The following is a 24,883-nucleotide window of genomic DNA, read 5'->3' as shown; positions in this document are numbered from 1 at the left end:
TCATGACTTGATTAACAACCAACTGAAAATCTCCACGAACTATCAGACGCCGAATTCCCAAAGAGATTGCAATCCTTAGTCCGTGAAGAAGCGCCTCGTATTCTGCCACGTTGTGAGACATAGAAAAATATATCCACAATACGTAGCTCAGTCTTTCTCCAGTAGGGGAAATTAGAACAACCCGCTGCAGTGCCTGAAAGCCTCTTCGACCCGTCAAAATGCATGGTCCAATACTCCATCTTCTCCCATATAATAGGTTAGAAACATCGGACAAAATCCTAGAAACCTTATACAACTTAATTTAGTCTACAACTAAATGACTAAATATAATACACGGCTAAAATCCCTAGTAATTAAATCCGAATTTCTACCGTTAATCGATTACTTATAGGGATTACCCAAAAATAATCTATAACAATTTATGATAATTCCTATATTTATTTAATTACATCTAAATTTTTACTGCGAATTGATCTCCAATAGATATTACTAAAAATGATCTATAGCAATCTACAAGGATTCATCTAATTGTTTAATTCGTAAATAATTAATTCTATAATCAAATTCTAATTATTTTAAATTTTCTACACTTCCCTAATCTCCCTCTAATTTCTATTTATTTTTTTCTTTTCTTTTTCTCTCCTCTTTTCTCCCTTTTCTTTTCTTTTTTTCTTTTTTCTCTCTTCTCTTTTTCTTTTCTCTCCCGGGCCCTTTCTCTCTCTCTCTCCCTCTCCCTCGGCTCCTTCCTCCTCTCTCCCTCTTTCTACCGACCGAGACCGGCTGGGGACAAGGGGAAAAGGCGGCGGCGGCACGGCTTACCGGCGGCAACGGCTACGGCGGCGGCGCAAGGCGGCTGCGACGGCGGCGGGGAACGCGGCACGGCCTAAGGGCGACGGTGGCGCGGTTGAGATGGGGAGGAGGGGAAGAGATTGGGGGATGGTGTGGGGTGGTGAAGGGGAGGGGTTGGGGTTTTATAAGGGCGCGGGGAGGGGTGGCCGGCCCTATTGGTGACGCGACGGCGCGGCGCGAGGGGCTCGAGGCGACGGCGACGGACGAGCGGCGGGCGAGCGGCGTGATAGGCGAGGCGACGCGACGCGCGCTGCGGCACGGGGCTCGGCGTGATGGGACGGGCGGCGCGGCAGCGGCGCAGGGCGACGACGACAGGACGGCCGCGCGGCGGGGCACAGGCGCGAGGGGACGGGCGCGCGGCGGCTCGGGGCGCGAGGCGACGAGACGGCGCGCGGCGCGGCAGCGGCGATGGAACGCGCGCGGCGACGGGACGGCGGCGCGGGGCGGCAGCGGCGGCGCGCGGCTCGAGGTGGGATGCGACAGGCAGCGACGCGACGCGACGGCGACGGGGCGACGGCGATGGCGACGGCGCACGGCGCGGCAGCGGGACGGGACGGGCGTGCGGCGCGGCGACGTTGGCGCGGCGGCGCGGGGCGAGAGGAGGGCGCGCGCGGCGCGAGGCGCAGCAGCGCGGCAGCAGCGGCGACGCGACGATGGGATGGCGGCGCGGCGCGGTAGCAGCAGCGGCACGGGGCTCGGCACAGCTAGGGCAGAGGAGGGGCTGGGATAGGGCCACGTCGAACACCTGGCGGCCAATGAACAGTGTTCTTTTTCTATTTGTCCCGATTTTAGTGTATTTCACAATTCCTAATTTTTGCATATATGCATTTGACTCAATATTTGTGCAATCTCAACTAATGAATTCGCCCAAGATTAATATTACACATATATTATTTTTATATAATTTTTGAATTTTTAATTAGGATTAATTCTTGTTCCATTGCATTTAAATTTAATTGATCCAAACATGGTCGCGATAATATTTTATTTATTTCTATCCACACCTAATCTTTATTTTAATTTATATTTATTTTACCAATTTACTTTTAGGGTTTATTCCTAATTAACTATTCTTTTCTTAAGATTAATGAATTTCGAATCAAATCCAAATAAAATAGGCGAACAAGATCGGCATGATGCAATTAATTTAAAAGTTTTCGAAAGCCCATATTTTTGGAGTTTAGATTTTTGTTGGTCGAATTTTCAGGGTGTTACACCATATTATCAAGGAGGAAACAATAACGGTAACTTCTCCAACCAACCCTCCTTGAAGGATCTTGTTTTTGCGCAAGCTATAACCACTGATACGCTAAGCAAAAAGCTTGCTGCCAATGATAAGATCTTCGAGAACATAAATGTCAAGCTAGATGGCTTTGCTTCCGTATTTCAAAACCAACTGAGCTTCAATAAGATGATACAAACCCAGTTAGCTCAGTTGGCATCTTTAGTCCCTGCAATTGAAACTGGGAGGATTCCGGGGCAACCCGACTCCTCCATTGAAAATGTTAAGGCGATCACAACGAGGGGAGGTAAGTCCACTCGTGATCCGCCATATCCTAACCATCCAGGAACTAATGGGATGTCAAAAGAAACGCCATCTGCTGACTCGGCAGACAAGGAGATTCAGCCAGAGAAGACAGTGCTGCAGGAGTACTGCGACACACGGTTGCTGCCATTCCCTCAGTGGAGTAGGAAACCGTCAGTGGACGAGCAGTTCGCTCGTTTTGTTGAAGTGATTCAAAAGATTCATATCGACGTGCCGTTGTTGGACGCTATGCAAGTGCCGACATACGCCCGTTATCTCAAGGACATACTCAACAACAAGAGACCGCTCCCAACAACGGAGGTGGTCAAGCTGACGGAACACTGCAACAACCTGATACTCCACAAGCTCCAGGAAAAGAAGAAAGATCCGGGGTGCCCCATGATCACCTGCTCGATCGGGGCACAACAATTCGACAAGTCCAACACCGATGCGCTTCCAACTGGCTGACTCGTCAGTCCGTTACCCGGCGGGGATAGCGGAGGATGCGCCAGTCAAGATACGGGATTTCTTCATCCCGGTTGATTTCATGGTGCTGGACATGGACACAGGGAAGGAGGCGCCGCTCATCCTGGGGCGTCCATTCCTTAGCACCGCAGGAGCCAACATTGACGTGGGAACAGGGAGTATCCGTTTCCATATCAATGGGAAGGAGGAAAAGTTTGAGTTTCAACTGAGGACGGAACAATGCTCCATGGTCAGGATAAAGTACGGGCCAAGCCCACAGAATATCCAAGTGGTCGAAGTGGAGCCACCCAAGACGGATAGCCTGGTAAAATTCATGCAGAACTTCCTGGAAAAGGAAACAATAATGCCCAGGAAACGTTGTTGGAGAACGCCGGTAAAATCACCTGCACCGGCTAAGAAGTTAGAACAGCCGGCTCAGAAGAAGCCACCTTCCGCACCAAAATAAAAGAAGATGTGGAAGGAAAAGCCAAAGACGCCTCCTCCATCACCTCCGGAGACGGGTAGAACATCCGTGAACTGAATCGAAAGGAGGTACGGTCTTGCACGTCGGACTTTAAATGACGCGACCTTCGCCAACAGGTAAATTGGTATGTATCCGTATATTTGCTTTCAACAATTTGAATTTTTGCATCACCACATGTTTGAATTTCAAAATTTCATTTCGAGGAAATCCTTCAAATGAAATTTTCAGAGCAAACTAAAATGAAATTTTCGACGAAAATTCACAGTGCCACGACCACACTGACCGTTGGATTCCAACGGCCGAAAGTTGGGCCAGTTGGGCCTACCAGGGGTTCGGCCGAACACCCTAGTTCGGCCGAACCAGCCAGACAACGGTCGGATGCCTCCTCTTTTCAGGTAACGGCTAGTGGGCCCCACAGGTCAGTTTTGACCGTTGTGGGTGCATTACTTAAGACAACCGGCCGAGAGAGGGAATTCCACCCCATTTCAACACATTTTCTTTCCGTCTCCAAAGTTTGCTCTCAAGTTCATTCAAGCTTTGATTAGTTTTCCTCAAATTCAAATCTCTAGTTGCATACATACAAGTTGCTTTGGTGAAACTAACCGACGGGTTAAACTCTTGTCATTTCTAACCCCCGCCGAGTTAGCCTGTTCTTGCTCCATTGTGCAGTATGAGGAGGCGACTGTCTTGTCTGTTCAAGGGGTCAGGCTCTCCATCAAGTCGTCATGATGAGTCTAGTACTCGTTCATCAGCCGATGTCTCGATGGAAGATGCCGACGCTCCGCGACAACTCCTGAGCGACGCTGACCTTGACCTTGTCAGTGATCGAGAGAGACAAGCCTACTACATGCTGAGCGACCGGGAGTACGTTCACACGCGAGAATACTCACCGGAATTGCTGAAAAAATAGGTATGGATGCTGAATTTTGTTCTATTTGGAAAGCTGTTGGTTGGCAGAGATTTGTTGTGGTAGATGAGCCTGGTTCTCGTTTGCTTACTTTGCATTTTCTATGCACTTTGAAAGAAATAGAAGGTGGTATTTCTTTTCGCTTTTTCCGTAAGGAGTTCACACTCACATGGAAAGGCTTGAGTACACTTCTTGGTTTTCACGATTCCTGTAAAATCGATCTTCAGAAAGGAATTTCTGGATTCGAGAAAAATAGGTTTTGGGAAGATATTTCTGGTGCTCCAATTTGCAAGAAACCTAGAACGAATGATATCCATAATCCTACACTTAGGCTCATACACAAATGGATTGCTATGACTTTGTTTCCTAGAAGTGATCTGAGACCCATTAGGGGAGATGAATTAATTATCATGTTTGCCATGGTTAGAAAGATAAAAAATTCTCCTGTGAAATGTATGATAAGACAATGGTTAGAAAGTATAAAGTTCTCTGCTCCTGTTGAGTGCACTCCTCTGATTACTCGGATAGCAAAAGGGCTAGGGGTCATTAGCGACTAAATTGTTTTTATCTCAGCCGCTCGTCCGCGTATTGAGGAGGCCTATCTAGTGCAAGGGCATAATTTGAAACATGGAGCAGATGGATCTTTAATATACTTTTTCCCCGGTTGTACAAATGAAATCCCGTTGCCAAATGCAGGGTATCATTTGTACAACTGCCATGAACTAACCATTCCCCTGTAGACCATAGAAGAATCTCGTGCAGGTGGAAAATGCAGGGAGGCGCAACATGACAAGGAACGAACAAGGAAGTTCATCATCCTCTACACCCGTGAAGATGTACGAGGTAGGTTGGGCACCAACTGGGGATGCACCCGGATGGACCCAAGCTCCACGCCATAGCATCGGGGTCTCAACCTGGTCAACCGCTAGTGAGGACCGGTGGCATGCACCTCATGACATCCACTGGGGGGACAACCAACCCTCCAGATCAAGTGGTGTACATCCAACCCCAAGTGAATGGCGCTCGAGTTCCTCTCGTTGGTACTTGGGTGAAATCACTAGGAGAATGGACACCCTTGATGTGCAGACGGGGGAGATCCAGTACGACCTCGCGGAACACATAGCTCAAACGCAAGAATGGCAACAATCTGCTGATGCTCAATTCACCAACATCAATAACATGATGCAGCAACAACATGATGACCTTCAGGCGTACTTTCGATTTCAGAGTTCAATCCTTATCAAGGACCCTGAGCGAAAGCCAAGCTTGGGGGGAGACTTCGCTCCCCCCACTGAGGTAACTTGTATCACATTGCATATTTCCCCTTCCAATTGCATATTTGCTTTCCAATTGCATCTTATAAAAAAATGAAAACAACATAAAAATTTGCAAAATAGAAAATACCAAAAAGATAGGATAGGTTTGAGTTATGCTAGGTAAGACAAGCTAGTTCTCTTTGTTGAAATGATGAATAGTTGCTCTGTTTTATATCTCTGATATATGGGGTTCTTGGTAAATACTCTCTCAAAGATTGAATAAAAGTAGCCAACAATTATCCGGGAACCTGAGGTAAATGGGTTGCACTTACTCATTTAAGTCTAAGCTGTTGCGAGATATGAGATAGTAAATATGAGTTGCTATGATCCTGATATTAGTTTGACTTAAATTCCGGATGTTTTGTTTTTCAAAATGATAAAATTGAAAGTTCCTCATTTGATAAACATTACTACCAGAGCCAAAAATGTGCTATCATGATTAGACCATATACATTTTGGTTGTTTGTCATTCCATTGAACTTTGTCAAACTCTTGTGACTTGTGTATATACTTCTCATACTCTATGATCAAGATCATACATCCACATATATGCACATGCTAAACTCCTACACTGGGAGCTAAGCAATATTCCATTCCATATCCATATTACCACCAAAATAAATTCTCCATGCTTTCATGTACTTTCTTCTCCTAAAAAGAAAAAAATCCTTTTGAAAAAAAAAGAAAGGGGAGAGAAAGGCATGGTTATGAAAAAAAATAAAGTTATGCTCCATCAAGCATGAGCATGATTGAAAAAAAATATGTAGCCATGCCCTCTCCTAATAAATAAAAGAAGGATTTTTGGGAGAAGAAAGTAAGCACAAAGGAGAAGCATTTTCTTTTATTTTTCCTCATACACCATTTCCACTATATACCACACACGTTATGCACAATCTTGGTCTTGACTATGTTTAGTTATCTGCTTTAGTCCAAGTTTTTGACTTAGTAACAGATGCGAATGCCATGTTTGATCTCTACCGAGCTCCACATATCAAAACCTTAGAGTAGGAATCAAAAAGACATCTTTTGGTGAGGAATTAAAAATGATACACTTAGAGAGACTGAGTGGATCAATTGAGGAACTTGGCTTTCTTTTGTAAAATCATTTGAAAACTTCCGGAACTAGAGTTGAATAAAGACCGGGTGGTTGGTACTCTAATTGCTGTTCTGTCTTTCAACCGCCCAAGGCAAAGAAAAGCAGTGTCTCGTGGGAATCAGGGGTAAGGGTAAGCCACCGTGCCAAAGATTATTTAATCTGAGAGAGAGTACATATACCTTGCGGCTGTATCTTTGAGATATGCAGCATAGTAGCAACTCCTGATCAACAACCCAGTCTTTGTTTCCTTTCGTCCTTCACTCGGGACGAGCAAAGGTTCAAGCTTGGGGGGTTTTGTTGACGGTCGTTATCGATCAGTTTCGACCGTCAATATTACTAAAACCGGAGAGAACTGGTGATGCTTGCAATGCATAAGTATGATAGAATAATAATATTCCACTAGTATTAGGTTTACTAACCTTTTGCAGAGAATGATCATAAAGTAGAGGAGAATCGACATCAACACCAACGATAAATCAATCGGACGATGTCGAGAATCAGACTAATGCATGAATGGGCCAAGAACTCAGAATTGACATGACAAACTGGGCCAAAATTCACAAGTCCGCGGAGAAGAGAAGTCCAGGAGGCAACCAGCCAAATTGTGGGCTGGTTGGGCCAGCCCCAGGTGGTTCGCCCGAACCCATTTCTCCACCGTTGGATGTGGGGTTTGGCAGGGACGCTCCAGATCTTCTCCTAATGGCGGTTGGAGGGTACTTCGGACAACTCCCCTTCCACAACCGTCATACCTACCTCTATATAAGGAGCTCGCTCTCTTCACTTCAACATACACCTCAAGCAAGAGCTCTCTCATTCCTCTCAAGTTTAGTTTAGTAGTATCTAGCTGGTGGAATAGAATTAGAATAGGAATCAGGAGTCCGGAAGCCTTCGGAAGAGTTCGGGTATGGCTCTAGTAGCTTTCCTTTCCTCTTTTGTAAGCTATGTACTTTTATTAGAAGTATAGGAATAGATTCTCTTTCTCTTTTCTTTCCACCTAGCTTAGATTATTTATTATGAGGATGAGTAGTAATGCTTGTGTGTCACTCTACGCTTGGATTATCTTAACCCCTGCTTAGAAAATGATTATCACAAATAATATATAAATTATTAGTTGAGTTCTCTCTACATGATCTTCCCACGGGATAAAATAAATACGATACCCTTGGAATACTCTCGGGTGAAATGCTACAATGGTATATCCGTGCGCTTGCGGATGAACCCTGTAACCGTAATATACCAGGAGTATTTCTGCGCCATTGCTGGGAATTATATTTCTAGTAATGTCGTTAAGAAATACCAACAGTCGGCTCCTGCGGAGTGGCATATTGGCCTTGCCTAGTCGCATCTTGTTCTCCCAAATGTAATTGTGCATCAATTTGATATGCGCAGTCGCCCCTCGTAGAATTATATTTTAAATTATGTGGTTATGTGTTGTTTGTACTAATATATGCATAAAACGGTTGATATTATGGTTTTGGATGTATTTTACATATTCTAATTATATGTCTCTATATACCATAATATAATCCATCTGTTTTGGGTTATAAGACGTTTTGACCTAGGTCAAAGTCAAACTGTTTCAAGTTTAACTAAGTTTATAGACAAATATAGTAATATTTATGTCGACGTTTGAGATCGTGACTACGGTATTTTGGATGGTATGGGGATCATTGGTACCAGGGTATATGTGAGATTGAAGTAAAAGAGATGGAGACAGGGATTTTTATATAGGTTCGGGCCCCTTATCTGTAGGTAATAGCCCTACATCCTGTTGGCTGAAGCCGGTGTTGCTCTTATTCATCTGAATTACACAAGTACAACATCTGGAATAACCTATCTAGCCATCATCAACTTGGCAGCAGGGATAACCAACTCATAGTCGACGACATAGTAGTCTTCTTCCTCGAATATAAACTCGTCAAGATCAGAGATGGCGCTAGATCCCTCTTGCCGGCCTTCGTAAGCATCGGATAGGGTTTGTCTAGGCTAATATATAGCAGCGTATTGCCTTGTGTGTATGTTGTGTCTTGTACCTTGTCCCATCTACTCCTAGGGGGGCTTGTATTTATACCCATAGATGCCCCCTTGTCCAAGTAGAACTAGGGAAACCAATATGGATACAATCCGGGTAATCCTTGTCGTTTCCATATAGAATTCTATTCGTCCTTCCTTGTTGTTTCTGTATAAAACCTGGTACATGGTGGGCCCCGCCGAGCTTAGTCGATTATTATTGGGTATGTGGTATCCATAACCCTGACAGTAGCCCCCGACTTCAATGCAAATGAACGAGTTGATGTTCTCAACCAAAGACCTTGGAACAACTGTTGTCATGCTCGCTTGACCGTTCTTGGTGAGATCAGAAATAGCGCTAGATTCCCCTTATCGGCCTTTGTAGGCACTATATTGGGTTTATCCAGGTTAATCTCCGATGTTGACCAAGAAGGTACGAGACATGAAACTAAGTCTCCCATCTTACTGTAATTGAGAATTTGGATTGAAGTCAAGAAATTCCATCTCGGCAGGTACACCATCGCTTCATTCCATATTCCTTGTCAAGCTCTATCAACCGTTCTTGAGTAATCGAGAAGCTGCAAAGTCTGCGGCAAAGCCTTGAAATCTGACTTGAATGTTCTGATGTCTGACTTTCTTGAAATCAATACTCAAAACATTTGCCGTACTCACTTGGTCGATCCCGTTGTAGAACCGTAGAGACACGGAGTCTTCAACAATATTGAATAGAACTTTCCTGAAATAAATACTCAAAATAGAATATTAAATAGAAATAGCCTCGAGCGAACGCTCAAAGGTAACATGATATAAATGCATGGAAAAAATGAAAATAAGTTGAATATGTGTGTGACAATAAAAGAGCACGCTCGCTAGAGTTGCCCTTAACAAACGGAGTTTGGTACCCTTCCAAGCCCCCAGCTGTTTTTATGGAAAAACTATTTTCTACAAAGACAGCTTGAATCTTATAACAAACCATGCTGAAGCTAATAAATCCTAGCTGATGAGGGCACGACTAGCTTGGATATAACCATGACTACCTTATGTATTAATCAACCAAAGGTGCATATGTTATATATTAGATTTACTTGTTATATATTTGAACAAACGTTGCTACATAGTGATTTTGTGTGTTTTAGTTTGCAGAGGTACTTGCTTGGGCGAAAGAAAGAGACCGAGCGTAAGGAATGCATGGATGATTGAAGAAGTTGATTGGGGACCAAATCAAAACCTTCTCCAAGTCTTCTTTCATATCAGCACGTCCTTTTTGGTCCATAGAAGACAGGAGATAAATTTCAACACGTTTTGGATTCGAATTCGGGCCTCATGACAGCATCAACTTCAAACGGACCTAGCCACTGATCTAGAAGGAATTTTGAGGCCCATGAGTACTTGTTGGAAAGCTTATGGAGTCTACTTTCAAGCCACATATCTCATCCAGTCCGAATCTAATTTGGGTTTTGGGCCTTGTAATTGTGTCGTGGGCTTAGCCCATGGGGTGTGCGCCCTAGGGCAATCCTAGGACGTCCCTAATCATATTTAATCAATAGCCGTCATTGTTTAGAGTCAGGTTTTGCTTAGATTATTCTGTTAAGAACAGTTTTGCCACTAGATCGGTTTATGGAACCCCAAATTAGAGTGCTTAATCATTTATATGCAATTTGGTTGCAATCTATCTTGTTATCGCTTGTGTTCTTCAATTCGCATGCAGGGATTAGCCTTCTCGGTGAGGTCAACCAGGTTTCGGCACGGTTGATAACTAGAGGAGACATGGTGTTGCGATTGCGGAGCTCAGTAGCGTGTTCGTTCAGAAGCCGGATCGAGTTGTGTCGCGACTCCGCCTAAATCGATTGTTTATCAATACCTATCGGAAGATCGGGACTAACATCCCTCATCACTAGTCCCCAACCGTGAAGTTGGAAAAGTCAATTTCCGATTACATGGCTTGGTTAATACGCATCCATTTAGCACTCTTACATGACTAGGTCTTACATAGTCATTCGGCTCTTAGAATCTGACAAGACCTTATCTGCTCTGGGCATCCCAGTCGAAATTCTCTTAGGTTTCTTGGAGGCTTGTCAGAACAGCTTAAAGGGACAGTAGGACCGACTTCAAGACGAAGGCGGTATAAGAAAAGAGGATCACCGGACAAATATTGTACATATAAACACTTATAGAAGTTGACGTATAAGAAGTGATGAGACGACTTCCACACGGGGTGAAGACCAGGTGTATAGTTGTACTCAACAAATCGCAGAGGTAGTGGGAGATTCGCTACACTACTGATCGAAGACCTGTTATAGTCGTAACTCGACCACTGCAGTTTAAGGTGCAAGAGATCGCTACATCCTACTGGTTGATAACCAGAAGTGAGTATCTCTCGACCGTTTAAAATAGAGTTGCAAGGACCGCTACATTGCTGGTCGAAGACCAGTCGTAGTCGTAACTCGACCTCTGGATATTGTGGTACCAGGACTGCTATGCTGCTAGTCGAGGACCAGTCGTAGTCGTATCTCGACCATTAGAAGTCGTGGTGCGAGGACCGCTATGCTACTGGTCGAGGACCAGTTGTAGACATAACTCGATCACTTGAAGTGGAGGTACGAGAGATCACTACGACCTACTGGTTCGAGAACTAGGAGTAGGAGTCTCTCAACAGTTTGAAATTGAGGTGCGAGGACAGCTACGCTGCTGATCAAGGACCAGTCGTAGTCGTACCATGACCATTTGAAGGGAATCCAGAGTACTAGATGGACGACATTCTCGTGACCTACGAGAATTGCCTCCTAATGACGACGAAGACAATGAGGAATTATCGTAGTCGGAGGTTCGGTTCCCGGACCTACTACCTCGTCCTCAGGCCCTCTAGAATTCAAGGGATCTCGAGTTTCGTCGACATCGTGTGATGTCGTGATATCGTTAACCTTGTCTGTTGTCGTCCTGATGTCGTTAGTCCTGAATGTTGTCGTCCTGGTGACAACGGCGATCTAGTCGGTCTTGGTTGTCGCTATCATGACCATGTTGATTGTCGCATTAGATATCGAGAGATTGTTGTAACCAACTGGTCGAGGATCAAAAGTAGGCGTATCTCGATCACCTGAAGATGAATTTTTAGGTGGTGATAGATCGCTACGATCTACTAGTCGAGGACCGGGTGTAGGCGCATCTCGATCACTTATAGGCAACTGATAGGCATACAAAAACAAACCATATTCGCGAAAGCATCCCTTGTTATCCGTGACTCCCCTTATCAATATTTATCGTACTCACTTGGTCGATCCCGGTGTACGACCATAGAGAAATGGTGTCTTCGACAACGATATATGGAGTTCAATGGTCCAGAAGTGAATTTAAATTGATAAGCGGCCAGATATTGCTACAACTGTCTGGTCGATAACCAGGAGTAGGCATCTCTTAATCACCTATAGGGGCGCTAGAGTTGGTTATTACATGTGCATCTTATGTGGCCAGCATGACTCACATACCCAACTTATAGCATATCCAGATGTCTGTTTGCAATCATGTTGGGTGATCAAGCCGACAACGTTCGCGAGGAATTATACGTTAACAACCTTTGTTCAAATAGTCCAGCCGTAGCCGGTGCTATACATAAGATAAGTCGTCAGTCTTCGTTGGTAGGTTGGGTGCAATAACTCAGCATTTTTCGAGAACGTTCTCGATAATGGGGTGTATTCGACTACAACCTACTCGAGTGTTCAATTGTTCCTGAAAAATATTTTCTAAAAGACAAGATATATAGCAGAGGATATTGAGTATATACCCAAAAAACTGCATAAATCTTCTAGTATTATCAGGATATAATGAGCAAATTAAATATTAGGCATTATGTAAACCGTAAACAAGCATGATTTATACTGACGAAAATAGGGCGAGCCCCCAGTATTAAACCGTTGTTGGCCTATTATAGGGAATGCTATATTGTATAAAAAGCATGCTCCAGGTAAACATAATAAATCATGGATCTGACAGTATTGTATATATCTTGAAAATAGGTACGGTAAATTGTATACAAAATATTGCGTACCTTTTATAGATACATGCCAGATGTATCTACGAAATTAGTAGATTAATTTAAAAATCAATCTCACTAATTACCTTTTGTGCACATGTCCGAGTACCCCAGACATATCTTACCAAAGCAATTGTACATATGGACTGTGGATAAATCTTGGCTTGTATCCTCATGTCTGCTGGTGTACTCGGTTGGTGATAGTAAATGTCGTGTCCAGCTTGGACTTAGCGGGCCGATGCATTGCACCAGCTAGCTGTAGGAGTTGATGCCACACGCGGAATGATTTGTTTTCACCTTAACCCGGCTAGAACAGTGCGACGTTTGATCTCGATTCGAATCGGGCCAATGCGTCCGAGTACACCCCATTGGGAATAGGACCGACTCATATTGGATCAATCCCACGTGCCGTCGATACCGTTGGTCTTCCGCCGTGACGAAATCTTGAACCTTGGTCGATCTCGCCGGATCGAATAGTTGATGACGATGATTCCGATCTCATCGGGAGACATACTTCGGTCGGGTTAGATCTCCCCACATCCGAAATTGTTGAGTAGCTTATTGTTGGATAATCCATCTCTTGAACTCATCTCTTCAAAACCTTGAAGCACAAAGATCCCTATCTGGCACGCCACTGTCGACGTTTGAGATCGCGACTAAAGTATTTTGGATGGTATGGGGATCGTTTGTACAAGGGTATATGCAAGATTGAAGTAAAAGAGATGGAGACAGGGATTTTTATACAGATTCGGGCCCCTTATCTGATAGGCAATAGACCTATATCCTGTTGGCCGAAGCCGGTGTTGCTCTTATTCATCTGAATCACACAAGTACGATATTTGGGATAACCTATCTAGCCGTCGTCGACTTGGCTGCAGGGATAACCAACTCGTAGTCGACGACATGGTAGTCTTCCTCGTCGAATATGAACTCGTCGAGATCAGATATGGCACTAGATCCCTCTTGCCGGCCTTCGTAAGAACCGGATGGGGTTTGTCTAGGCTAATCTCTGATGTCGATATATAGCGGCGTATTGGCTTGTGTGTATGTTGTGTCTTGTGGCTTGTCCCCTCTTCTCTCCTCCTATGGAGGCTTGTATTTATACCCATAGATACCCCTCGTCCAAGTAGAACTAGGGAAACCTATGTGGATACAATCCAAGTAGTCCTTGTCGTTTTCATACAGAACTCTATTCGTCTTTTCTTATCCGGAACTCCTTCTATATACGATATTTGTTTTCGTATAAAACTTGGTACATGGTGGGCCTCGTTGAGCTTAGTCGATTACTATTGGGTATATGGTATCCATAACCCTGACAATTTATAATACTAAATTAGTTTCATCAAATCATTAATTAAATATAATTTCATAATAAATTTGTTTTGAGTTAAAAATGTTACTGCTTTTCTCTACAAACTTGGCACCCCCACTCTGGCACCCCCGGTGGCTTCGCCATTAGCGAGAGGTGAGGCCAACTGCCAAGGTGCTAAGGCGAATTTTGATCCGTGGGTTCTCATTCTTTCTTCTATAGTTAATTATCATGACATGCATTTAATTTTTATGCAAATATGAAAATATTTATGTCATGTTTAAAGAACATTCGATAACGAATCAAGTCACAATAAAATAAATGATAATTATATAATTTTTTTTAATAAGACGAATGGTTAAACGTTGGACAAAAAATTAACAGCGTCATACATTAAAATATGGAGGTAGTAGCACCTAACGTGCATGCTTGCTTCGATGAAATTTCAGCAACGCGTTGTCGTCAACTTCTTCCATAATTAATCGGTGTGGAATAATAGTGGCGAAGCCACCGGGGGTGCCGGAGTCACTGGCGAAGCCAGGATTTGAGGATTGGGGGTGCCAACTACAAGCCGTACGTGTGAACTTGATGGCAGCTCGGTGAAGGGTGATAAGGATATGTAATTGGCAAGTTGGACGAAAATAACTGGAAATTGCAAGATGATCAAATAGACAAGTAGATGAAAACGAAGTTTAGTCTATAGCTATGGTATCGCTGTTGCTGCTAGAAGAGAGGAGCCTATCACCCTACTGTGTTTAGCAATTTACTCCGAGGAAAACAAGATCATCTAGGCCAGTTGTTTGGACGGGTGGGTGGGCCCAGATTGTGACCCATCCAAACGAGGCACTAGCTAGCTTTTATCGGCGTATGGATCAGAGCAGGTACAATACAGTAACATATTATAAGCACATTTCGAGAAGATTCACGAGGAGAAAGAGGAGCAGTGGACTAGATTTATAGCCAGCTACAGTACGGACTACAAAACACAATATGTATATGACTGATAAGATCAGATATTAATAATGTAGTATATGAAACTATTTTATGCATTGGTTATTAAATTAAGGAGAAAATACTAATTACCCTCCCAAACTATCACGGTCGACCGAATTACCCCCTAAAACTAAAAACCAGACATCGCTCACCATAAACTTTCAATACCGGACGAATTACCGCCTTCACCCAATCCACGGAGGTTTTGTCCTACGTGGCGTACGCATGGCACTCCAGTCAACATTTTCTTTTTTTAATGGGGGCCCTACCTGTCATATATACTTTCTCCCCTCTTCTTTCTCCTCTTCCCTCCTCTCTCTCTCTCGGGCATTCTCGCCTTCTTGGCGAGCAAGGCAGCGCGTGGCGGTGGGCGGTCGGCTGGGCGAGTGGAGGCAGCTGTGGCGGCGAGGCTCGGAGTTTCACCGGATGGGGCGGCTCGGTGGGCGTAGACATTGTAGAAGGTCCAGGCATCCTCCTCGTCATCGAACTCCTCATCTCCTCGAACGGGTCGATGCCATCGTAGACGCCGGCCCGCGCCGCATACGCCGCCACCGCCACCGACCCCGCCAAGCCGTTCCCGGCGGCGTCAGCCTCCATCTCCGCGGTGTAGTCAACGTTGTCGTAGTCGTCGTCGCCCATTTCGCTCTCGGGCGTCCCGTGCTCACTCCCCACCACCCCTCCTCCTCCTCCCCCTCCTCTCACCATACCACCTGTCCCCCCAACCCAAACGTGCGCCACCCCTCCGAGATCAATCCCACATCAATCAATCCAGAGAGAGAGCCTCCTCATCCCCGGCCACGATTACACAGGGAAGCAACGAGAGGCGATCGACGTGGGAGACCGCCGGGGAGATATTTCAGCCGACAGTTGCATCGACGGCGGCAGCGTCAGCGGTGGTGGTGGTCCGACGAGGGGGTGAAGGAGGTGGGGGCAGGGTGGGGGTGGGGAAGAAGGGGAGGGGAGGGGCGTGACCGCGTGACGCGTCTAGGCGAGGCAGTCCCCCGAGTTGTCCCGCGTGAAGGCCTCCCACTCGCCTCCGCTCGCCCAGCTGCACCCACAGCCTCTTCCGCTCGCCCAGCCACGCCCGTAGCCGCCTCTGCTCGCCCAGCCGCGCCCTCAGCCATCCCGCTCGCCCCGCCGTGCCCGCAGCAGCCTCCACTCGCCCAGCCGCGCCCTCAACCGTCGCCGCTCGCCCCGCCGCGCGCTGCCTTGCTTGCCGAGAAGGCGAGAACACCAAAGAGAGAGGAAGAGAAGAAAGAGCAGGGGAGAGAGTATATATGACAGGTGGGCCCACCATTCAAAAAAAGAAAATTGCTGGCTGGAGTGCCACACGTACGCCGGGAAATTTAACTATTTGCCACTCTTGTGACATGGCAATTAACGATTTGCCACACCCTGTCAATGACATGTGGGCCCTCATGTGTCTATGACATGTGGGCCTAGTGGCAAATCATTAAGCAACATCCGTAAGAGGGGCAAATAGTTAAAAGCCCCCACGTACGCCACGTAGGACAAAACCGCCACGTAGGACAAAACCGCCTTATTGGGTCGAGGGGATAATTCGTCCGGTATTGAAAGTTTAGGGTGAGCGATATCTGATTTCGGGTTTAGGGGGTAATTCGGTCGACCGCTATAGTTTAGGAGGTAATTCGTACTTTTTTTTCCCTTAAATTAATTATAGATGATTTGAAGCAAGCTGTTGACTCTACTATTAAAATTAATGGCAGCAACGGTGGCCTACAAGTCACCGTGCTCCACGACACGTGCTGCCGTCGTCACCACAGACGGAGGCTTCCGCGTCTTCCGAGATCGTGGCCGTGCCGTGGGCGGTGGGACCTTCCTCTAACTTCATCTCGCCCTCCTGGGGGCCACGGGGGATTGTCGAGCTCGTTGCCCGCATCCTTCCATGAGCAGCCGGAGACGAAGCGGACATGGATGACTCATGACTGAGACTAAGCAGTGGCGGAGCAGGTCGCCGGCCATCGTCGCAGAGGTTACTGATACGTGGGGCCGACCACATTCTTGTTTTCTCTAAAAGTAATGCCGCGTAAGGGCGAGATCGCTAATGAGCGATCAGTCGCGCGGGTGAGCGGGTGAGGAGATCAGTCGCGCGGGTGAGCGGGTGAGGAGATCAGTCGCGCGCGCCCTCACCCGCGCGACTGGACGCGTGTCGCGCGCGGAGAGGGGGGCACGGGCGGCGGCGCTGCGCGCTGATTTTTTATCGTAATTCCGTACGGTTTATTTTTTCTTGTTTTTTCTTTTTTTCTTTCCGCTTTTCTTTTGCGCATGTTCCTTTTTTTTGGGGTTTCTCTTTTCTGTTTTTATTCCGTACCTTCTGTTTTCGTTTTTTTCTGTTTTCTGTTTAATACGTATCCGTACCTTCTGTTTTCGTTTTTTTCTGTTTTCTGTTTAATACGTACGTATGCTAACTTTGTATATGTACAAATACAAACTTTATATACGCATATACAAAGTTTGTATACGCATATACAAACTTTGTATACGCGTATACAAAGCTTGTATACATATGTATTACTAATTTTTTATACACGTATACAAAGTTTGTATACACATATATAAAGTTCGTATATACGTGTATTTTTTAGGTTTTTATACCTGTATACAAAGTTTGTATTCACGTATTTTTTAGGTTTTTTATATGTACACATAAACTTTATATATATGTGTATATTTTTTTACATTAAAATTGTATATATATATATAATTATACGTATGTATATATAGTATATACATACGTATATATATTGCCGTAGAGAAGAGAGACTAGAGAGAGGAGAAGTGACCGCGCGCGCCCCCCCCCCATGTAAGGGTCATGTCGGATGATGAACGGAACTGTTGAAACTGTTGTTGTTGATAGTATCGAAACTGTTGTTGATAGTGTATACGGGATTGTTTTGTACTGGCTGGTGGATGCTGCGTGGTTTTTCATTTTTGTGGTTTTGCAGGAGACGGCAGCCACCGCGCCGACGATGCCTGCGGCGACAACTCATGGAGTGCGGGTAGGCAAACTCCGTAGGTTGGATTCGCCGGCCCTTACGTCAGACACATCGACACAGACGAGGCGTCGCCGCTAGCTAGGCTGGATGGAGGCTGTAATACCCTGAAATTAAAAATAAAAATAACATGGTTGGAATTGGGCTGAATCAATTTGGGCCAAGTCGCACCAGTCCAGCCCACCTCCCCCACCAAATCCCTAGGGAGAGGCAACTCCCACCTCCCTACCCGACGCCGCCACACCTCCCCTCAGCACCTATGGAACTCACATATTCTTTTCTTCTATATTAACCTTACTCCATAGATCTCTAAGAACGATAGATCTAACCAAGAATCTGATTGGAAAAACGGATCGAGGAAGAGGAGAGGAGCCAGAGGAGTGGTGGGTTGGTTTTCCCATCATATTCTCTCAAGTTCTCCAAAACCCTAGGTGAGGCTTACCCCTCCTGTACAGAGGTTCTAGGTTGTGTTAGGGTTGTAATTCGTCGCTTTTTGGAGGGTTAGAGGATGGGTTTAGGTGTTGTGTTTTGGATTAGTGATTCTGGGTGCTGTTAGCTTTGCTATGTCTCTGTATTTCGCCAATTAGAGGATCAAAACGATTTTTTCTGCGAAAGTTTATAACTAGGAAGTTGTAGAGTTTTTCCTTAGCTTTCCATATTGGTAAAGTACACTTTGATTGGACGAGTACCATATTGGTAAAGTACACTTTAATTGGGCGAGTAGAACTCCAGATATGGTTGTTTTAGTGTGGCAGTCTGAATTCTCGGGCAGATTCCGAAGCTCGTTTGATCTGCGCTTTAGGCCATCTAAATGGTAGAATAAAAATATGGTTTCTACACGAAAGTTGTAGGTCTCATTCTCTAGTTTCATAAAATGTATTCATTTGCAATGTTAAACTTATTAAATAGTGAAGTAACAATGCTTTTTATAGATGGGATAGGACCGTAGGAGCGTGCCTCTTAATTTATTATAGCTATGTTTGAATGTGTTTGCTAAGTCTTTGTTTGTGATTAGGTGGTGGTCCTTCAGATCGTGCGTGATACCAACCCTTCCTTGGAGGCAAGTGAATGTAGCTGTGGTTTGCTACGGTTTTAACATGTTATTTTTCCAACCTCCACCTTGACACTTTAATACCTACGGTCATGATAATTCCATAGGTGCAAATAATTATTTTATGTATTTTGCACTGTGCTCTCTCCGCTCGGCTAACTATGGTCAATGTGGTATGCTTTTAGTGAGAGTAATTATTATATGTGGTATCATTGGAAGGATTATGGCCGTGTTATTATTCCTCTATTATTGTCTTGCATTGCATTTCATATGCATTTCATTCGAAGTTATGTCGTGAACCTATGGTTGCGACCGTATCGGTACAACATTGTGTACTGTCGTAACACGATGCAGCTTCACACCTTGTTGGGTGTGAAGGCAGGAATATCATTGCATTTGCATCGCATTGCACTTTGGCATTTTGGGGTTTGAAAAGTTGTATACTCTATTGAGTTCATGAGAGGGCTTATTTCTCCTGAAGTCATTGCAGATGTGGTTTATCCTCTTTGCTTTTGAACCTATGAACACTAAATGTTTGCCTTTATATTTAATGTTATGTTCCTTTGTTTTCTTATGAATATAGTCTAATGATTTGGTAGGTTAAATAACTTGTTAAAACAATTTTCTTGCTATTCTCACACCCTTGCAGTGTTTTCAGGTGCTTAAGGTGACATTCTCGCTTTGGGGAAATGGGAGTAGAAGCACATCGGCATTCCACACTACCACCTTAATCTTTAAAGCTGTCATGATTTTATAATAAAGGAATTTTACTCTTGTTAAGTTGAACTAGATGAAGCTAAGAGTTGAAATTAGTTTATTTCATCCCTGAATGTTCTTTTCTCCTTGTTTATTTGTTGATGGCTACTCGCAATGTTATACTTATATTTGATGCTTCCGCAATGCTTATGTTTTAGAGGAGATGCTGTCAAAATTTTCCTTATTTGTTATAAATGTATGTTTGTTTAGTAGCATCCCAGTGTTGTTAAAGTTTCTAGGGTGTTACAGAGGCGTAGCCGCCGCTCAGGGAGGAGGCCGACGAGATGCTGCCGCCGAGGTAGGGATTGAGAAGGTTGCCTTATCTATTTAGGATGGACAGTTGGAGACGGTCCAATCCACTGGAACGATCGAATGCGAATGCAAAAAATACAATTTTGCCCTTCAAAACATGTATTCCACACGGACAGCGAGGCGGTACCTGCACTGCACACACGGGAAACCTGTACCTCCCGGAACTAAATGTTGTCAGACCTTGGATCTGGCTCAATGAACGGATAGGATTTTGGTACCTCCCACCCTCAAGGATGGTAAAAATGCTATATGCCTAAGGGATGTGAATAAATCAACAAAGAATAGAGTGAAAGTGAAATGTTTACCAAGGCTAATGGTGTCACTCTTTGGAAAACTAGATGATACCTCGCGCGTTGTGGCGGGATTTGTAGTGACATATTTTGAAGATCTATGTTTATAGAGAATCGCAAATAAGAAATGAATGTAAACAATGACAAATAAAAAGACGCGATGAAGTTTTGGTCTTTAGGATGATAATATAGGGACTTTTGAAAGGACTGAATACAACAATGATAACATTCATGATGGGGTACTTTGAAAGCATGGAAATAAGGTTGTTACATATAAAACACTATCTTACAAAATATATAAGGAGGTTATTCGGGTGGAATGAACCAATAAGATGAAGAGCAATGCTTGTTATTGAAGAGGCAACAAATCAGATAGTATATTTTCATGGAACTATTGTAGATTAATTAGCTATTACCTAACTGAGCACACTTCGTTGATCAAAAGTCATTTTACAAATGTGAAATAAGGAAATGAGAAAAGGCTAGCTAAAACCTATAAGTAATTGATACGATTGCTTACCTGGTCATTATAAGAACTGGTGAAGCTGGATGGAGCTAGCATAAAATTCTGTATAGATCACCTTTCTCAGCAGATATGAAAAATATTTCCGTATACGGAATCACAAAATATTTTGTCGAATCACGGGCTGCCGAAAGGATTGCTTCTGATCTTTTTTCGTCAAGGAATAATTAAACTGCAGTTAATTTTTACCTCACTGTTTACCTCACGTCACAACACGTTTACAACATGAGTTGCATATGGAATACTGATTACTGATGTTCTTGTGGAGATTATGGATACCCCATATCTACACGGCATGTTTAGTCCGATTAGGTACAGGGTACCATATATAGATAGAATATCTTTATGAGGACTCGGGTTAGGTTTAAACTTGTATGTCAAGGAAATATCTGAGATCCTAGTCGGTTACGATTGTATTTTATCTATAATTACATATTCCGTTAGGGATATGGACTGTATTTTGTAATACGGACCCCTTCCCCTATATAAGGAGGGGTCCGGGTCCCTCTAGAAGTCTAGGGACACGATTTTCTCCCAGATCATACGATCTATAATACACTCAGCGGATCCATCCCCGGACAGGAGTAGGGTATTACTTCTTGAATAAGAAGGCCTGAACATGTATAAAATCCTTTGTCTCCAAACCCATCCACTTTTCTAGCTTGATAGCCACCCCCTTTTAGTATTGCCGAAATCTTGTTTCGACAGTTGGCGCGCCAGGTAGGGGTTGCGTCAAGTTTTTCGCCGATTAGTGCGATGGGTTCCATCTCCGGCATCGACGACTTCGTCTTCCCTCCTGGGCAGGCGTTCCGGTTCGGCAGCCTCGACTCATCACCAACGACTTCGGCAAGATCTCTCTCCTTGACTCGGACTCAAACCAGTCAGGGAGAGACCAGCTCCCAGCCCCGTTCGGTATTCCGAACTCGGCCGAGATCTACCCCAAGCTTATCTCGATCGAGTCGGCTCCAAACCACTCGGACGAGATCCCATCTACTTCAACGCCACCAAATCAAGACGATGGGGCCTACCCGCCAATCCTGATGAAACTCCCCGACGATCTGGCTGCCATCTTCACTACAAGGACGTCTTCTCCCCGTAGGTCTAGGTGGAATCCGGCTTCAACGCCGATCCAGCCTAGCTCCAGGGAAGTCGGTGTCATACTCCAGCCACTCGGCACGGTTTCGACGGATCAATTGGAAGGCTACTTCAGCTCCCCTGGCGTCGACTCACGACCATCAGAGATCGTAGAGTATGACGAATCCGGCTACCGCTACGACAACCGCGACCTCGACGACTTCGACGAAAGCTTTGAAGATGACTACACCCCTCTCTATTTCGGCGTCTTCATGGCCGATAACGAGACGGAGGAACAACGCCAAGCCCGAGAAACAGAAGCAATACACGTACAACAGGAGGCCGAGCGACGCCGACTTGAAGAGGAGCGCCAAGCACAAGAGCAAGAACGGCTGCAGCGTGAGCAACAGGAACGTGAACGGGCTGCAAAGGAGGCTGAGGACCGACGACAACGAGCCTTGGACGCAGGGCGACGAGCGCGAAATCTTATTGGGCAGCAAGACATCGAGGGGACAGCGGTCTTCCGCACCCCTCAACAGAACGCCGTTGCGGCGATCACTCTCCTCGACACCCTCCTCAAGGAAGACGTGCTCAACCAAGCTAATCACGTCGTCAACATCTTGAACCAGACCAAGACCATGATTGCCGCCTCGGTCCCGGTTAACTCCGGAAGCATCCGCACGCCGACTGGCAGCCAAGTTCCCCATCTTCGATCTCAAGATTATCACCAGCCAAGCCTCAGCATCGCCGGCGCAGGATCCAATCGCAGGAGCAGGGGTCACGACGAGTGATCTGTCCATTTACCTCCCGAACGACACAGGGAGCGCCGAGTTGAACGGCCTCGCTCCCCACCTCGACGGCGCCCCGTCGATCTTCGTGATACAATCAGTCAGCGCCGTGCAGCACGAGGCTACGCCCACCGCCACTCACCAGATCGCTATGACGACGACGTGGATGGAGTCGTTGCCTTTACTAATGACCTGCGTCGAGTGGATTGGCCAGCCGGCTTCAAGCCGACTGGAATCGAGAAGTACGACGGCACCACTAATCCGGAGTCTTGGCTCACCGTCTACGGTCTCGCAATTCATGCAGCAGGAGGAGACAGCAAAGCCATGGCTAACTACATGCCTGTGGCTCTAGCAGATTCTGCCCGGTCCTGGCTTCATGGGTTACCCCGCGGCACGATCGGATCATAGGCGGAACTCCGCGACCACTTCATCGCCAACTTCCAGGGCACCTTTGAACGCACTGGCACACAGTTTGATCTCTACAATATCATTCAGAAATCTGGAGAATCCCTTCGAGATTATATTCGACGCTTCTCTGAACAACGCAACAAGATCTCCGACATTACCGACGACGTCATCATCGCTGCTTTCACCAAGGGCATTCGTCACGAAGATCTAGTCGGCAAGTTCGGGCGCAAGCCTCCCAAGACGGTCAAACAGATATTCGAAAAAGCCAATGAATATGCCAAAGCCAAAGACGCCATTATCGCATCCAAGCAGTCGGGTCCCACTTGGAAGCCAAAGAAAGATGCGCCGACTACGGGAGGGGGTGGAAGTAACAACCACAAGGACCGCAAGCGTAAGCCCGAGGAACTTGTTGCGACTACTACACATTCCTCCCGACAACGTTCGCGCGTCAACACTTTTGATAAGATCATGAACTCCCAATGTCCGCATCATCCCAACTCCAATCATGTAGCAAAAGATTGCTTCGTCTACAAACAGTTTGCAGAACAATACGCCAAGAATGCACGGAAGACCTCCGATGGAGATCAAAGCACGTCGAAAAAGAAGGACGATGACAATGATGCCCCACAGGTTTTCAAGACCATCGCAAGGAACTCAATCACATCTTTGGCGGCCTTCTGACTTATGAATCTAAAAGAAAACAAAAGCTGACCGAACGGGAGATTAACGATGTTCAGCCCGATACGCCCCAATATCTTCGGTGGTCGGAGACAACAATCAAGTTTGACCGCTCGGATCACCCAGACCGAGTGGTCCACCCGGGGCGGTACCCCCTGGTACTAGACCCAGTGGTTCGCAACGTCAAGCTTCGCAGATCCCTCATCGATGGCGGCAGTGCACTCAATATCCTCTTCGCCAAGACCCTGGATGACATGCAGATCCCTCGCACCGAATTGAAGTCGAGTAATGCGTCCTTCCACGGAGTCATCCCAGGGTTATGCGCCACGCCACTCGGCCAGATCACTCTTCCGGTCACCTTTGGTACTCGGGAGAACTTCTGCACAGAGAATGTCTGCATCGAAGTTGCTGACTTCGAGACAGCGTATCATGCCATACTCGGGCGCCCGGCGTTAGCCAAATTTATGGCTGTCCCGCACTATACCTACATGATGATGAAGATGCCTGGTCCTCAAGGAGTCATATCCCTGCGGAGCAACATCAAAAAAGCCGTCACATGCGACAAGGAAAGCTGCGAGATGGCCCAAACCCGCGAGATCGCGATCGCCCGAGAAGACATCCGACTGGCTGCAACCACGGCAAGCGAAGGAGAAGTGCCTACAACCAAGATCTCAAAGAGTGGAGAAAGCGAAGCCAAGACCAAGAAAATTCCTCTAGATCCTTCTGATCCTACTAAAACAACTGTAATAGGCGCTGAGTTAGATTGTAAATAGGAAAGCGCGCTCATCACCTTTCTTCAAAATAATAAAGATATCTTTGCGTGGAAACCATCCGATATGCCTGGTATTCCTAGAGAGGTGATTGAGCACTCTTTGCATGTTAAGGAAGACGCTAAACCCATCAAACAACGACTCCGCCGCTTTGCACAAGATAGGAAGGACGCGATCAAGGAGGAATTGACCAAGTTGTTAGCAGTGGGCTTCATCAAAGAAGTCCTTCATCCCGACT

The sequence above is a fragment of the Oryza sativa genome, chromosome 12, assembly GCF_034140825.1.
Source record: "Oryza sativa Japonica Group chromosome 12, ASM3414082v1".
Classification (NCBI taxonomy): domain Eukaryota; kingdom Viridiplantae; phylum Streptophyta; class Magnoliopsida; order Poales; family Poaceae; genus Oryza; species Oryza sativa.
Note: the sequence above shows the minus strand (reverse complement) of the source record.